Here is a 15513-nt window from a genome sequence, read left to right as displayed (position 1 = left end):
GCTCACCCGCTCTCTGCCTCTGGAGCGATGCATCCGCATGGGTGGCTGAAGAACTTGCAGCTCCTCTGAGTTGTCACTGCCCTGCCCTCTGTCCTGCCCTGATCCTGACCCAGCCAGGTCTCAGCAGTCTACAAAGCTTCAACAAGGACCTTTACGTGAGTTGCCAAAGCTGTTGTCCTCTGCAGCATGTTCCCTCCTGGTGCTGCTCTCTGCCTCCTCACCTCGACTGCTTCGACTTCCACTTTCGGCTCAAGGCGAGTGTGTTACACTCCGCTGACAGAGTCTTTGCTGACTATAAAAGCAGCCTAAAGTAGCTGGTTTCGACTGAGACATCCGTGCTGAGTCAGGCGTGTCCCAAACTACGTGACTGCGGGCAGCCATGGCTCTGCTCTCAGATGCTTGGGGCACGTTTAGCTGCGTTCTCGGGACCAGCTGTAAGAGGGAAGGTTTCCTGCGAATGGACACAGGTGGAGGGATTCATGTGGGATAACACACTCTGATTAGGCTTTCAGCCGTTCCTTGACACCTTCTGCAAGAACCGCAGCTCAGTTAGTGAGTCTCCATCCCTGGACGTATTTAAAAGATGGGTAGACGTGGTGCTCGAGGACATGGTTTAGTGGTGGACTTGGCAGTGATAGGTTAACGGTTGGACTCGATGATGTTAAGGGTCTTTTCCAACCTTAACAATTCTATGATTCTAAGATTCCCAGCTGGTGAAATGCATGGGGTGGGGGGTCAGAGCCCCCGCTTGCCCCCAGTGCCATTTCCAGTGCTCCCACTGTGGGTAAATTCATTTCTTTGGATGAATTATCTTCTGGGCTGGGACTTCGTAGGGAAGTCCATGTGAGGTGAAGCTGGAAGGAGAGGATGCCGGAGGGACGTCCTGTCTGCATGGTGGCGAGCTGCGTGTTCCTCTGGGGACTGCAGAGGGCAGTGGCACCCATGAGAAGTGCGGGTGGCCCTGGGTGCTGGCTGGAGGAGCTGCCCCAGAGCAGCTCCTGGCAGGCTGGGTGGGAGCCCTGGGGTGGTCCTGGGTGGCAACGTGGGTCGCTGCATCCCTTGCTGGGCTCCATCTTTCTGCTTGGTTGCCTTGCCCTGCAGAGCGTCTCTGCAAGTTACTGCATGTGCTGGTGGCTCATTGCATGCGCTGGTGGCTCGCTGCTGGCTGCCAGGGGCTGCCCTGGTGTTCCAGCCCTGGGCTGCCATCCCTCGCTGCCAAGGCAGCAGGAAACGTCCACTCAAGACAAGACACAAGTGACCACCTCCGTGATGCTTCCCTTCTGCTGCCCTGGTGGCGAACACAGTCAGCGGTCTACAGCAATGAGAAACAGCCATGGTCAAGATCAGGACGGCTCAAAAGGCAATGGAACTAAGCGCAGTGCGCTCTTCCCTCCTGCCTTCTCCTTTCTTCCCCCAGTGTGATTGCTGGAGCCAGCTCTGATGGGAAGGAGTCTCTGAGTGCCTGAAGTATGGCGTGGGTTAGAACAGTTGCAGAGCACACGCAGAGCCTGTCCTGCCCCACCCCAGCATCATGCCCCAGAGAGGGGGGGTCTGGCAGCCTGTCAGGCTCTCTTTGCAGGTGCTGATTGCTCATGCAGAAATAACAGCAGCTACCCTGCCTGGGCAGGGTGAGAGGGTGAGGACATGGAGCCTGTGGAGCACAAGTGTATGGAGTTTTCTGGGGTGAGGGTCAGAGGCAGAGAGACTGGAAGATGCTCAAAGTGCAATCAGGGAGGCCCCATGGTCATGCAGTCCCTGTGATCTCAGACCTTGGAGACACCCACCATCATCTAACACTTTATGGTAGCCTCCACATCGGCATCTGGAGGAAGGGTTCAAAGGAGGAGCTCAGCTAGGAGACCCCAACACTTGCTGCTTGTGGGGGACCTGGACACTCTGAAGAGCTTCCAGATCCTGAGGAGTCCTGGGAGAAGATCAGCAGCTCCAGGAGGTCTTGGAGGAAGATCTCAGGTCGAAGGTAGAGAGCTGCTGGTCCTATCAGAGCTGTCAGGAAGAAATGAATGCACTGAGTTCAGTTTTACCTGTCTGTGATCAAAATCCTGTGCCAGAACTTTGCCTTAAGCACTTGGAAGAGCATGTGTGGTTTACTCCCAGTCTCTTTGCCCTTGTCTGCACTTCATTTTACTCATCTCCTTTTCTCTCACCTGCTGGAAGCGCAGCCTGCAGTTGTCACTCTTCCTCAACAGAGTGTTTCTCTGTTCTTATTTAATCCCAATAATTGCTGTACACAATAGCTGTCTGACAGGTGCAAGGGAGTATCTGCCATCCTCCCTAAGCCCCTGCCAACCTTGTGCCCACAATGACTTTCTTACCCTTGGGGCCCAAAGCTCCAGCTGCCAGCCCTCAGTTCAAAAGGCCTGGGCATGGTTCCATTTTGTTTCTGCCCATTGACATCCAGAGGAAAAAAAAAGTCAGCCTCCAGCAGTGGCTTTGAGCTGTAGGGTGGGAGCCACATCTCCTAGTAGTCCTGGGACCCTTGCACAGAAACCATTGGCTTCACCCCCATGCTGAGTTTATCTCCAGGGCTAGAGGTCAAGTTCAGGTCTATGGTGTGACAGCAAAGAGCTTTTACATAGGCTGCAGCATGGCTGGAGAGAAAGACGTAGAAAAGCATGAAAAACACAACTGGTTTGGGGTCTGTGCCACTCTGGGACCCATAACGTGTGTCGGGCAGCTCTGCGGGGCTTCCTTTCCTTCACGGCCCAGGAGGTCTGCGGTCGCCCTTACAGCATCTCTGGTACATCAGGAGTTTCTGTCTCCTGCTTCATGTTTGTCACAGCTTGTTCTCAAGCTGACACCCATCCCACCCTTTCCTGTCTCATCTCGAGCTGCTGTGGGGGAAGGCAAGCTGCTGTGGCAGCCACGCTTAGTGCTTCATAGCAGCCATGGACATCTGCCAAATACAGCCCCATCCTGGAGCCGGCTCAGCTACAATAGCTTAAAAAAATCAAATACAGTCATTTTTTAAAATGCTCCAGGCTTTTCAATATAGGCAGTATGGAGCATTGTGGGGAAATCGCTGGACACCAAATGCAGGCAGAGCTCTGCCAGCTGGGAGACAGGAGGAAACCTGGAAGGGGGTTTATTTGCAGAAGAGGGATTTGCAGAAGAGAGGTTGGCAGAAGTGGGCCAGGTCTGGTGGACAAAATACAGATTGAAGAAACAGGCAAAGGACATGTCAAGCGCTGTGTGCCCTCGCTGGTGTGCTGTGGTTGAGGAAGGGAAGAGCAGGTTCGTTCCTCTCTAGCTCAGATATGCTCACCATGCAGTCATTCTTCAGTGGATTAATACAAATTACTCTAGTTCATTACGGTGCTATTACTGGCCAGGCCAGGCCCTTGCTGCCAGGCGCTGCTGCCAAGGCCATGGGTTGCAGAGGTCCAGCGGAGCACAGCCGTCGCCTGCCTTTGTGGGATCGCCTTCTGCCGCATCTTCCCGCTGGGTCAGTATCTGAGGCCACACAAAGACAGCTCTATTTACATAGATGCAATCCAGCCATCGCTTCGAGATGAATTCATCATGATACAGAACTCCTGTAACCGCCGTTTCGCTGCCCAGTTCATGTTGTGCAGCATAGACGTTGCATTCATGAGCACATTAAATTACTCTGCTAATGAGCCTGTCAATCCCCACTAATTCATCAATATATAATCTATTCCTCCTCTAGCATAGCCATTCTTGCATAGCTATGGAGGAGTCTGTACGCTTTCTATGGCTGGGAAAACAACTGAGAGATCTTCAGCATAGCATGGTCCGTGCTGATTTGCTTTAGGATTATTTTCTGTACACAGTGTCCCGTTTAAGCCCCCAATATGGATTGCATTTTAGTTTTCCCTTTGCTGCAAAAGGCAAATCTGCGGGGAGAGGTGGGGTTTCCTCACACGAGGGGCAATTAAGCTGCTGGTAAAAGTGCTCAGTGACTTCAGAGGAGTTTGGGTCAGTCCCCTTTGCCTTATAGAGCCTTTGCATTTATTTTAGCAAAATACGCCCACAACTTATCCTTATGCTGCTAAGTTTAAGAGCCCAGTTAAGTCTCTCCCAGCTGAGACTGTGTCCGTGGAGAAAGGGGAACACCTTGTGTGACTTTGTGGACCTCAGTGGTCTCAGTGAAAAACCTCGGGGCACCTTCTCCTCTCTTCTTTACCAGCTGTTGGGAGTGACGGTCACCTGCTGTTGGAGAGAAGGCTATAGTTTCATGGGTGAGAGGCTCTTGTTTTAAGTGAACCCTACTTAAGGAGGTTTTACACTAGTTATACAACTTAAATGGTGTTCATCTGGTATACAGTTAATTAACCCAGTGATTAGGCTGAATAAAGCTCGCTTGCTTGCTCTCCCTTACAAGCACCTTGTTTTCCATCAGCAAATTAGCATGACTGAAGGGCTGCAAAACCAGTTCTGCCGCTCTTTTACAGGAAAGGGATCGTCTTAAATGCGAGATTCTCATAAGGCGGTGTTGTGTGAATCGGAGGTGTCCGCTGCCGCCTGGATGCGACTCAGCAGCTGTGTCTGCTCTTGGCTCTAGAGATGAAACAGCTTTTGCTTTTGCCTCATCTGATGGTGGAAGGTGCAGAACGGGGAAATCCGGAGGTGACAAACGTTGAGCCTGTGTGTTCTTTTCTCTGGGTTTCCCATTATACCTGTTAAAAAGCATAGTTGTAGTCTGTCGCCTAAAGCCCTTACCTGCAGGATTATTTAAATGTGGTAACCTCCACATCCCGCAGCGTGCAGCCTTTCCGCAAGCTTAAAAAACGGCATTGTGCCTTCCTGAGAAATGTAGGCTGTGAGCCTTGTGGTACGGAAACTGAAGATGCACAGGTCATGGGTTGCACCCTGCCCGAATCCCGCTGAGCCGTGATGCTCGTGGGGAGATGGGCTGCAGGGTCCCACCAGTCACCGGTGCGTGGGCTTGGAGAGCCTGCTAATTACCCTCACGTCGTTACGGAGTCAGTGATGCCTGCTGATGGGAATGTTGCTTTCTGCAAGCGGGAAATTGGTTTTAATGTGATGTCAATGTGCCTTTATTAATTTGACTGTAGCCATCCTTATGTGTCTGGACCAAAACGCCGTGAGATGCTGTGGGACTGTATGTCCGCAGGGGTCCGAGTCCCACTGTGGCTGCCTGCAGGTCCTGCAGGCAAATGGGGTGGGAGGCCACGTGCACCTGCACCCAGGTCTCTGTGGCTGCTCATGCTAATTTTGATTTTTGCATATAGTAGGAGTAATTAAGCAGTGGCTGGGTGAAGCGCAGCCACTCACTTTCACTTCTGTGAGTGAGACGACATGAGAAGTCTGAAAACTGAACTTAGTTTTAATTGGAGAAAATTGAGTTTTATCAGTCTCCATTTATCCTGCTTCTGTCTGCATAGACTTTTGGATATAGTTAATGATTTGCAGAGGGCAATAAAAGATAATGGCTCCCAGACAGGCCATCCAGTGGAAAGGTTACATTACTGACTATTTAATGCCACTGGAGCAGCAGCGTGCCTGCCAGCTCCTTTACAGTGCGGCGCTCTGCCCGGCACGCCGCTGCAGCTGCTGCTTTCTGCTTGGCGCTCACCTCGATGTGCCGCTTTCTGCCGCCGAGGAAGTGGCTTTGCAGAGCAGAGCACGTCGACTCACCGCCTATGGAAGCCAGGCGGTCCAGCCCTGCCTTCTTGTTTAATAATAATAATTTTGCTTCTGCTGATTAGTTATTGCCTTAGCCACCTGCTTTTAATGCACATTCATAAGCTACTGTTTATCACCTACATCTGTTTTTATCAATATATTATGCTGTCATTTAAATCCTTCCTTTGTTGATGTATGATGTGATATGCCTGGACGCAGCAAGCTCCTATGAAGTTAGTGATGATGGAGATGGCTGGAACTGATGAAGCTGAACTGATTTTATGTCCCTTATGAGAGAAGTGTAACTGCAAGCTACATAAAAGAAAACAGGCAGACATTTTAATTCCACATGCATTATTTGCATGGATCAAAGTTCCCCTGCGTGATCCTTTCCTGGGGAGAGCAATGCCACCTCTGCTCCTTGGCAGCAGCATGCAGCGGAGGATGGACCAGCTCCCCCAGCCCTGTTTGCACCCCAGGCAGCGCCATGGCTGCTGCTCCCACCGAGAGAGTTTAACTGAGCGGTGGAGAAACCAACATGTGTTTGTGCTGAGATACTGCAGCAGAGAAGAGATTAGATAGAGAAAAAGGATTGTCTTATCTGTTCAACCCTTGGAGTTCAGCCCCCAGGAAAAGCCAGAGCTGGTGCAGAGGAGGAGGATCATGGGTCAGGGACAGTGCTGCTTGATTTTGCCGCTTCACCAGCGTGCAATAATTTTTGCATCCTGATATTTTTGCCTCCCTTTCAGGAAAGAAAAGGCAGGGCCAAAAGCCTTCTTGAGGAGGTCAGTAAACGTGGCAGCGACTGTTCCATTTTGAAAGTCTCTTTTCTGAAACAATAAACAGCATTGTACAAAATAGCTGACACTTCCCATGCAGCCATTGCATCATCTTCCTCTGAACAAGTATTGTGGTTAATAAAAGTGTAGTGTGTGACAAGCCGGTGATAACAAGCATAAATATGGGAGGTCCCTCAGCACATGAAAGTGCTCTGGAAGACCTGTCTCTAAAGAGCTTTAGTTTGTATCAAATATACAGTGCAAATAAAACTAGCTCACGCTGTGCAGAAAGCGCTGCAGGCACAGACAGGCAACACGTACACGTAGCACATATCAGGCGTTGGTCTCACGGCGTGTGCTGGACAGGCCACGGGAGCTGCACGTCCATCTGGACTATGGGGAGGGCTAGAAGCTGGTCTGGAAGTGAAGCGCAGCCGCTGCTAATAGTGCTGGGGAGGTATTTCCTCGCAGTGACTGTGTTACGTTCTATCCAGCCGTGTGAATATATACCCTGCAGCTGTAACTGTTTTCATTAGTTCCAATAGATGAAGTACAGTGCACTATAAGAAAGTTGTGTGGGATTCCCTGTGGCTTTTCTTTTCCTTCTGCTTATCTTTTGTTCTGCATACAGCAATGAAGAGAAAGCTGGTTTTTTTTCCCTGAATGATGGATCGGTGGAGATGACTCACATCATCTGTGGTCCCTTGTTATTCCTCATGACCAAAGTCCATTGGGGAGAGCAGAGCAAGTGTCCCTTGCCTCTTGCCTTGAAGAGGAGAGTCAGCAGTAGCATGCTTAACACCTAAGCCTTGCTCGTCAGAGGCAATGAGCTCTCCGGTGCCTCCATGGTCTTCTGCAGAATGCTCGGCAGAAGAGCATCCTCCTCCACTGCTCTTACTCACACATCCGAATGTGGGTCTCTGAGCAGAACAGATACCCATCTTTGCCCTCTCTGCAGTAGTTTCAGCTTTGTCAGTTTTATACAGTTGTATTTCCTTGTATGATTCATGCAAGCTCACCTCGAGAAAAACCAGCCACCTCTGCCTGGTGCCAAGATATAGTGTTTCACAAACACTTTAAGCTGGAATCACCCACAGAAAAGCCGTTCCTCTCTCTCCTCCCTGAGGGCTCCTGCCAGCCCCGGGCATCCCTCGCCAGCTGGCACGCGTGGCAGCGCGGTGGAGTCGGGCTGGCAGGAGAGGAGGGGAGGACTCGTGCTCACATGTTTTCCAAGCAGCCATGGTGCAAACCCCCGGGCACCGCACTCCCCTCCCGTCCGTGCCCTGAGCTGTCCCGGATGATCTGCTGAGCCTTATCACCAGGACTGCTCAGTTCAAATCTAATTTATTTTCTTCTGTATCAAGCAAACCATTGACTTAGGAGCTAAAGCAGATTTTCTTGTGTCAACAACCCAATCTGCATGTCCTCCTGTTATGTTGGTTTCCTTGTTTAGAGAGAAATTGCCCATATGCCGTGGTGTGCATCCCTCTCGTGCAGCTTGCACAGGGAGCGGCCGCTGTTTGCGATGGCAGAGTCACAGCTCTTATTTTAAGGCACTGATGCCCCAGGTGAGCTTCTCAGCTGAGACTTATTTTTTTTCAGGCAGGTTTGAGCAATGAGCCATCCTTTCTCTCTTTGAACTACCCTCCTTCCCAGTTGGGTGTAGCCCAAAGGAGATGGAGCAAAATCCCAGTTTCACTCAGGTGGAGAGGAGCTTTGCCGTTGACTTTAGCAGCATCACAGCTTACCCTGCAGCTTCCTCTAGATGAAGCACTTAAAATGATCCGTGAGCTTTCCAACTTTCCTCTTTTCTTCTGAGAGAAAAGCATTCACTAAGTGCTTTCCCTCCTGTTAAGCAGATTATTTAAGTTTTTGATACTTTGCCCATTTTAAATGAAGTTTTGAGTTCCGTCCTGGGTATAACATTCAGCCACACGCTCCAGCAAAACCAGGCCTGTGTCCTTGATTACGGGAATCATGTCATTAGCTCGGGTTTTGTTTGGTATGTTTGAGAAGAATGGAGGATGCTGTCTCCTAGCCAGTATAAACAGAATCGAGACAGTTCTAGGAACAAAAAGTATATCTATTTGTTGAAGTACATCTTCCCCCCCTAGTTTACCTTGCCTGTTCTCCTTTGTTTAGAACCAAGAGCAGGGTTTAGAACCACAGAGCAAGGGACAAAAAAAGCCTGTATGAGTGTTCAGTAATATGACTTTTCTCTATTATAGTCAGCAAACCTGCTTGATAATGACTGTTCTTTTGCCTTGGAAAGAGAAAACAAAAATATCCCTGGTGGCTAACGCATTTTTTAGTTATACAGCTGGAATATGGATAAGCTTTCGGATTGGGAGTCATGTCAGTAGCTGCTGCTGGCTGTACACTCTGGGCTGTAGGAGTCCTGGTCTGGAGTCTCCTCCACGTCAAGGCAGTGGTGTGCACCATTGCCCTGTCCCCCTTCTCCTCATGCTCTGCTTTCCATTAGAGGGCATTTGGGCTGGACTGGAGCATCCAGGTCTCCATCTGAACGGAGGCAGCTGGAGAAGCGAAGCCAGGCTTGCCAGACCACCTTATAAATACACCCAGCTGGAAGCCTGGCTGACTTTGCAGACCTTACAGTCATGTTTCTGACCCTGTGCATGCCCCGGGATGAGTTTTGCCTTCCTGATGTGCCATATGGCCCCACTGCGAGAGCCGGGCTGGTGCTGCCGGGGCTGCTGGTGCGGGCTGGGTGCTGGCATCGGCTGCGGTCAGCTGGGAAGTTTCGGGCTATTTTGAGCCCAATGAAGGTGAGCGCAAGAACATGACTGTATTATGGCCTCGAGGAGGAGGGATTGTAGCTTCCAAGTGAGTTTTTCCTTTGTTAGGGCGTGTAATGTTGACATGTTTGATTTGGACATGTGTTTGTGAATGCATCTGGTTTCCTCTTGGTGCTGCCATTTCTGAGAACAGATTGCATTGCAACACAGAGACAGCCCTGATGACCAAGTCCATCAGAAACTCTCCTTTGTTGCTGTTATGATCTTGGAAAGAGCACTCTGCTAAGGACAGAAAAAAAAAAAGGAAAAGAAAAAAATTTAAAAAAAAAGATGAAACAGAATTCTGTGTTGGCTTTAATGTTGGTTTGAAGTTGATCAGCAGGTTTGAAGTTGATCAGCAAATTGAATGTAAAGGCATGGAGAGCTGGGAGGAGGCAGGTGAGGTGATTCGTCTGGGGTTACCGCTGCTCGGTCATTGATTCTTGCTCCCATGATCTGGTCATTATTGCTGTTGAAGTACGTAATCAAATCCCATATAGCTTCAGTATAACTTGGAAGGCACAGAAATATGGCAATAAGTGAATGTGCAGGTGGGCTGGAGGGATTCACGCGTGCCTGTACCGTGGTGGGTCAGCAGAACCCCATGCTGCCACGGTCACACCAGCTCTGCTGTGGAAGCCTGGCCACAGGATGGGAGAGGCTGAATTAACCAGGAGTTAGACGCCCTGGGAGTAAATAAGGTGGTTCGACGGAACAGACCCAAGCATGATGATGAGGGTTACTGTGGTGAGGAGCGTCCATGGTCGCTTTAAACCTGCTGGGGCGGGTAGTGCCATGTATCGCTGGAGTCAGGTAAAGGGTCACTGTGCTATAAATAAGTTATGATGTGCTGCACGAACCTTGAGTTATCAGGATGTAAAATATTGCTTCCCGTAAATCGGGGTGAAGCAGCAGAGGCACGCAGAGCTGAGGCAAACAGGCTGATGGAGGCTGTTTCAGGCTGGTCTGGATAAAGAAAGCAGCTAAGCCCAAAGTGGGGTACAAGTGCATACCCGTTTGCCAGAAAACTGGCAAAACAAAACTATTTTAATTCTCTTACAGAAAGCTGTACAGCATTTAACCCACTGAAAATTAAAAACATCACTGGGGGAACTTCCTTGGAAAACAAATAATGGCTGCAAGCAAACTGTTTTGTCAAAAACTCAGTTTTCTGCTAAAAAAAAAAGCAGATTGACAGAAAAGTTTGGGCTTGTCCTTGTGCTTACACAATGAAGTGGGCAGAGTGCTTTGTACCCAATTAATTGCAGCCTAATAGCAGTCGTAATTTTGACTGCTGGACTGTGTACACAGAAAACTGCTCTGACGTCCAGGTATTATAAAGTGCAGTCATAAAGAATTTGAACCATCTTGCTAAATTGATGCTGCTCTACAGCATAATAGGTTGCTAATGGAGATATATTTGATTTAAATATGACTATTTAACAAATCCAGCAGGCACTTTGGTTTTGGAGTTGTGTTGCAGCCAATATTTCCTAGACTTATTTATATAATTCAGTTTTATTTTAGTCTTACTATTTTAACCCTGTAATAACCCTCGCAGCTGCCATGCGGGGCATCTTTTCCTGTCCCAGACTCCAGCCATAGGAAGAAATGGCCCAAGTAAGTCTGACTTCCAGGCAGTGAGGGGGAAATAAAGCCTTCCCGTTACAGATCTCTTAACAGTGTTGCAGCATAATAAATTTGAAAAGGAATATTCGGTTGGGATACCTTCCAAGGTACTCAACTGTAGCTTTTTGCCTTGTCTCGTTTGTTTCCAGAGCTCTTCCCTCCGCTGGCTTGGTGCTTATTTTGCACCCGCCGTGGCCCCTGCGCTGCCTGCAGAGGAATCCTGCAACCCACGCTCACGCTGCGCCTCGGTGCTTCCCAGGGCATCGGCTCTTCTGAATCACAACCTTTTGTGGTTTCATATCTTCAGCCCTTTTCATCTGAACCTCTCCAATTGCCCCATAAACATTAATGAAGTGTTTTAATATGCATCTGCAGGCTAGGAAAAATGTCGGTATTCCTGTTTTAGAGATGATGAAAGTATAGAATAGAGAGGAAAAGCAAATAGTGGCAGGTTTCCTGATCCTAATCTTCTGCTTTAAGCGTTGCATTGTGCTTCCTGTTGATGCAGAGCAGTTCCCCCGATGACCTTCATTATACTGTTGATTCACATGATTAAGGTGAATTAAATTATTGGAGTTACTTACCCAGATAGTCAGGCAGCCTAGGTTTTTCCGTACTCTTGGTTTTGCTTTGTTGTTTTAATTTACTTGCTAGAATGAATCAAGGCTTGATTAAGGTGATAATTAGATAGTCAGGTGTTCCTGAGACGAAGCATTATTCCTACAGAAATTCTCAGACAGTTGAAAATAAATGGTGTGTCACACTTGAGAAATGGGAGCTGGTAGCTTTTGGGCATACATACATGTGCACCCGCAAATAAGCACCGCTGACAGCTCGTCAAGCAGCCTCGGAGAACGAGCTGTTGCCCATCATCTCCCATAGCCTGCAGAAGTGGCAACTGCTTGGGCAACTTCTGGGAGTCGTTGGAAATTTCTAACAGGAGCTGGTGCTGAGCACGTCACGGGAAACACGGGAAACTCCTGGGTAGGGGTTTCTTCGGAGTCGGGTTTCATCCACGTTGGCACACACAACGACTGTAAGCCTCAAAAAATAGAAATAAACCTGCTAGGGAAGCAGGGAAACATATGTATGTGTGTTGGATCAGGCCCATATGGCAGAGCACTACAGATAAAGGAGCAAATGCCATGAAGCTGGTGGAGGCTTCCAGCAACGTGCCAATTTTCCAACTCACCTGCTGGCATTTGAAATCCTGGCGGGTAGCGCCAAAGGCATGTTCCTGTGGTTAGCTCCCTCAATGTATGCCATTTCCCATTTCTGATTAATTGTCCTCATGTAATTGCCTTTGAATTGCCTCTTGCTTCTTCTGCGCCTTCGGAACGGCAGGGCTGAGGTGTCTCCCTGCTCGCGGGGTGCTCTGTCTGCTGGAGCTGTGAGCGATGGCTTTAGTTCATCCTCATCGACATCTGTATCCTCAACAGGTGTCTGGGCTCTTGTAGAAAACATGAGCTTAGGAATCGCATTTGCTATTGAGAAATGTTGCAATGAACATTTTAAGGTAAGTAGGTAATAAGGGAGGAGGATGGTTTTTACTCCAGGTGATGCAAATCCATCTGGAGGGTTTCGGGGGAGAGCATGGCATTGCATGAATTCGCAACAGATGCATTTTGATTAAAAACAAAAGAAACTGAAAATATAGGTCAACGGTTTATCACGCGTAAGGCTGACTCAGCTCTCTCTCGGGGCTGTAATAGCTGCCGGCTGTGTCCCATCCCTCCTGCAGCCCTGCTCTGCCTTTTGCACTTGCTGGTGGGTGCTGCCTGGGGACAGCAGGAGCTCACCCAGGGCTGAGCCTGGGCCGGGAGCCTGAGGGGCCAAAATTCAATAATATAACTGAATATTGAGATTGAGCCACGTAGAGTTGGAAGCGCATCGTCAGGGACTGCTAAAGCTTTGCCCAGCACATCTCTTAGGAAGCTGGAAGTAAAGTGTGGGTAACCCAGGTCTGCGGGGCTGTTACCAAGCTGGCGATTCTCAAACTTTTTGATCCAGCTACCAACTCCCCTGAGTATCGTGGGCTGCACAAGCCTTGACACCAATATCCGCATTTCAATGTTTTGGTCATTTATTTTTGGTAGCAGGGTAACCACACTGTGTTTCCAATAGCATCGTAATGAATTTCTAACAGTAGTGTTCACACCCGTATAATTTCTTGGCTGTTTTGTTTGCGTGGGAAGGATGCATAGGCGGGATTGTGCATGCCAGGAGGTGTGTGGGGTTACAGCAGTCCGGAGGAGATGGGGCTGAGACCAGGGTTACACGCTGGTTTCAGTGTCATTGAACTGGAAAGCTCTGGTTTTTGTGGGGGCTTGGTGGCCGAGTGGTGTAAGTCCAAGAAGAGCAGATTTTTTTTGCAGCTGGCAAACTGGTTAACATGGGTGAGGAAGCAACTGTTGCGCGTGAAGCTGAGAATTAGGCTTTTGCAGTCTATCCTCAAAAGCAAATGCATCATCCATATCTCTGGAAAGGGTCTGTTTGCTGTTGGCTGCACTGGAGGCTGGGCCAGGCTTGTTTGGGAGCCTCCGGGGTGTCAGACGAGGGTACATAGGAAGTTTCTCCTCCTTGGCAATCCCCCGTCTTTTAGGTTTTAAAGCTTTTGGGCAATTTTGCTGTGAGAAAGCTCACTGCATACACTTGATGTGAGAACAGGAAGAGCTTGAAGTAATATTTGCATGTCAAAAAAAAAAAAAAAGAAAAAGTCAAAGAATCAAAGCAGCAATTGAAAAAGGGAAGAAAAACACTGGACTATGTCAAATGCCTGCTCGTGTTTGATGCTCTGAGTGTTTCAGCCTGGTTGCTTCCGTCCCACAAGTACGCCCACCCTCCACCCTCCCCTTGTGTGTTTTATTAATAACTCTGAACTTGAAGTACATGGTGAGCATTTCAGGGCAGGGAGCTGCAGCCCTGGCCGGGGCTCGGGGCAGCTCTGGACCCCACGGGGTGAATTAGCACATGGAAAAACCCCCCGGAGCGGCTCCTTATCCATGGCCATCTGGTTTCAGAGCCTGAGTTCAGCTGCTGCACGCCCAGCAGCGCTGGGTGCCTCCAACCTGCTCCAAACCTCCACTTAGACTTTTATTAATGTAGGAGAGCAGAGAATTAGAGGTCAATCCTCTGCTGTTGTAAACCGGCATGTGTATGAGTAATATCAGCACTTGCTTGATCATAGAATCATACAATCATTTAGGTTAGAAAAGACCTTTGAGATCATTGAGTCCAACCGTTTACCCAGCACTGCCAAGTCCACCTCTAAACCACGTCCCTAAGCACCACATCTACCCGTCTTTTAAATACCTCCAGGGATGGGGACTCAACCACTGCCCTGGGCAGCCTGTGCCAGTGCTTGATAACCCTTTTGGTGAAGAAATTTTTCCTAATATCCAATCTAAACCTCCTCTGGCACAAGTTGAAACAGTTTCATGTACATCCAAGACTCTTGCATGGACCTTGTGTACCAGGGGTTCGAGTTGGAGATCTGTAGGGCAGTTGGAGCTTTCTGTGCTTTGCAGGATGTCTGACGTCAGGGCTGTGTGTCTGCTCGCAGTGCTTGTGCACGAACACCTCGCCAGTGTCATTTCCTCCACCCTCCCCTCTGCTTTCAAGCAGGGCACTAGCTCAGAGCCTTGGCACATACCAGGCGCTCAGTGAAGTCCCCAGTAGGACAGGGAACCCAACGCAGGCTCAACAACGGTCATAAAAATGAAAGAAAACCAGTATCGCCTTCAGTCCCCAAAGCGTACAGCCAGCAGGAAGCTGCCTGGGAACTGCATTCCCATCAGGAAGCACCCAAGTCCTTGCCCTTTTAGCTCTGAAGGGTCTGAGTCTGCTCTACAGAGATAGTTTTTGATGGGCTCTTAGTAATTAAGCCGAGTTCCCCCCTCCCAGCCTGCTCCACCCGCCCTGGGAGCTGGCACTGTTCATAAGAAATGCTGCAACTGGGCCGGACAGATAGGCGTGATGCCAAGGCGAAATGCCTTCTTGTTGACCTAGGAAGAGTAAAAATGTTGGGCTTAGCGTGGAAAAAAAAGACCGACTTGGAGGAAGTTATGAAAAATCACACAAAAACGTCTGTGAACTTGGCCACTCTGCAGCGGCGGTGCTGAAAATAGCTGCAAAAACTGGCCGCATCGTGGTGAGCAAAGCTCCAGAGAGCTGTGGCTTCTGCTAAAGCGTGAGGAGCAGGGGGTGACAGGAGGAAGATGATGCCACATCTCATGACAAGGGCTCGCTCTGTCTTGAGGAATTCACCTGTTTTAGCATCTTGCACGTTTGAATGTCAACTTGCATTTATTGGCTTGTTTTTAGATGAGTTCAAAAGGTATTTGCATGAATTTTGGAAAAAAAAACCATAAGCAAATGAAACGGTCTCCACAGGAAATTTTGACATAATTACTGTGACTCAACTTATTAAGCCTAGCTGTATTATGTAACTGTTGGTCTCGACGCTTTCTTCTAATCTTGCCTTGTGAGTGTGCTACTGGGCACTAATGGAGATAAAAGAATTTGTCAGGTATGAAGCTGAAAATCTAAATTTTCAGGTTTTTCAGTCACCCTTTCCAAATACAGCATAAGAAGGGTCTCCACTGAGCCCCCCTGCAGGAGCAGTCACTCACCGTGGGGCTCCTTAATACCAAAACAGGGGAGGGTGCATCGGGAAGCAGGGT

At 49.0% G+C, this 15513-nt stretch overlaps 1 long non-coding RNA gene across 7 annotated transcripts in view; it reads left to right on the top strand.

Annotated features, from left to right (window-relative positions):
• Window positions 1-15513, top strand: part of LOC148056159 (uncharacterized) — a 43734-nt gene that overhangs the window by 4030 nt on the left and 24191 nt on the right. For 4 of the 7 annotated variants that reach the window (XR_015703906.1, XR_015703905.1, XR_015703902.1 and 1 more), the window contains exon 2: window positions 10981-15167. The exons of the other annotated variants lie outside the window; for them this stretch is intronic. This is a non-coding gene — a long non-coding RNA (uncharacterized LOC148056159). The remainder of the gene's footprint in view (window positions 1-10980; window positions 15168-15513) is intronic. 7 annotated transcript variants of the gene reach the window in all.

The sequence above is a fragment of the Nipponia nippon genome, unplaced genomic scaffold, assembly GCF_047370975.1.
Source record: "Nipponia nippon isolate SJK-2023a ecotype South Korea unplaced genomic scaffold, ASM4737097v1 scaffold_17, whole genome shotgun sequence".
NCBI lineage: Eukaryota > Metazoa > Chordata > Aves > Pelecaniformes > Threskiornithidae > Nipponia > Nipponia nippon.
The sequence above is the reverse complement of the archived record's forward strand: the minus strand, read 5'-3'. Positions and strand labels throughout refer to the sequence as shown.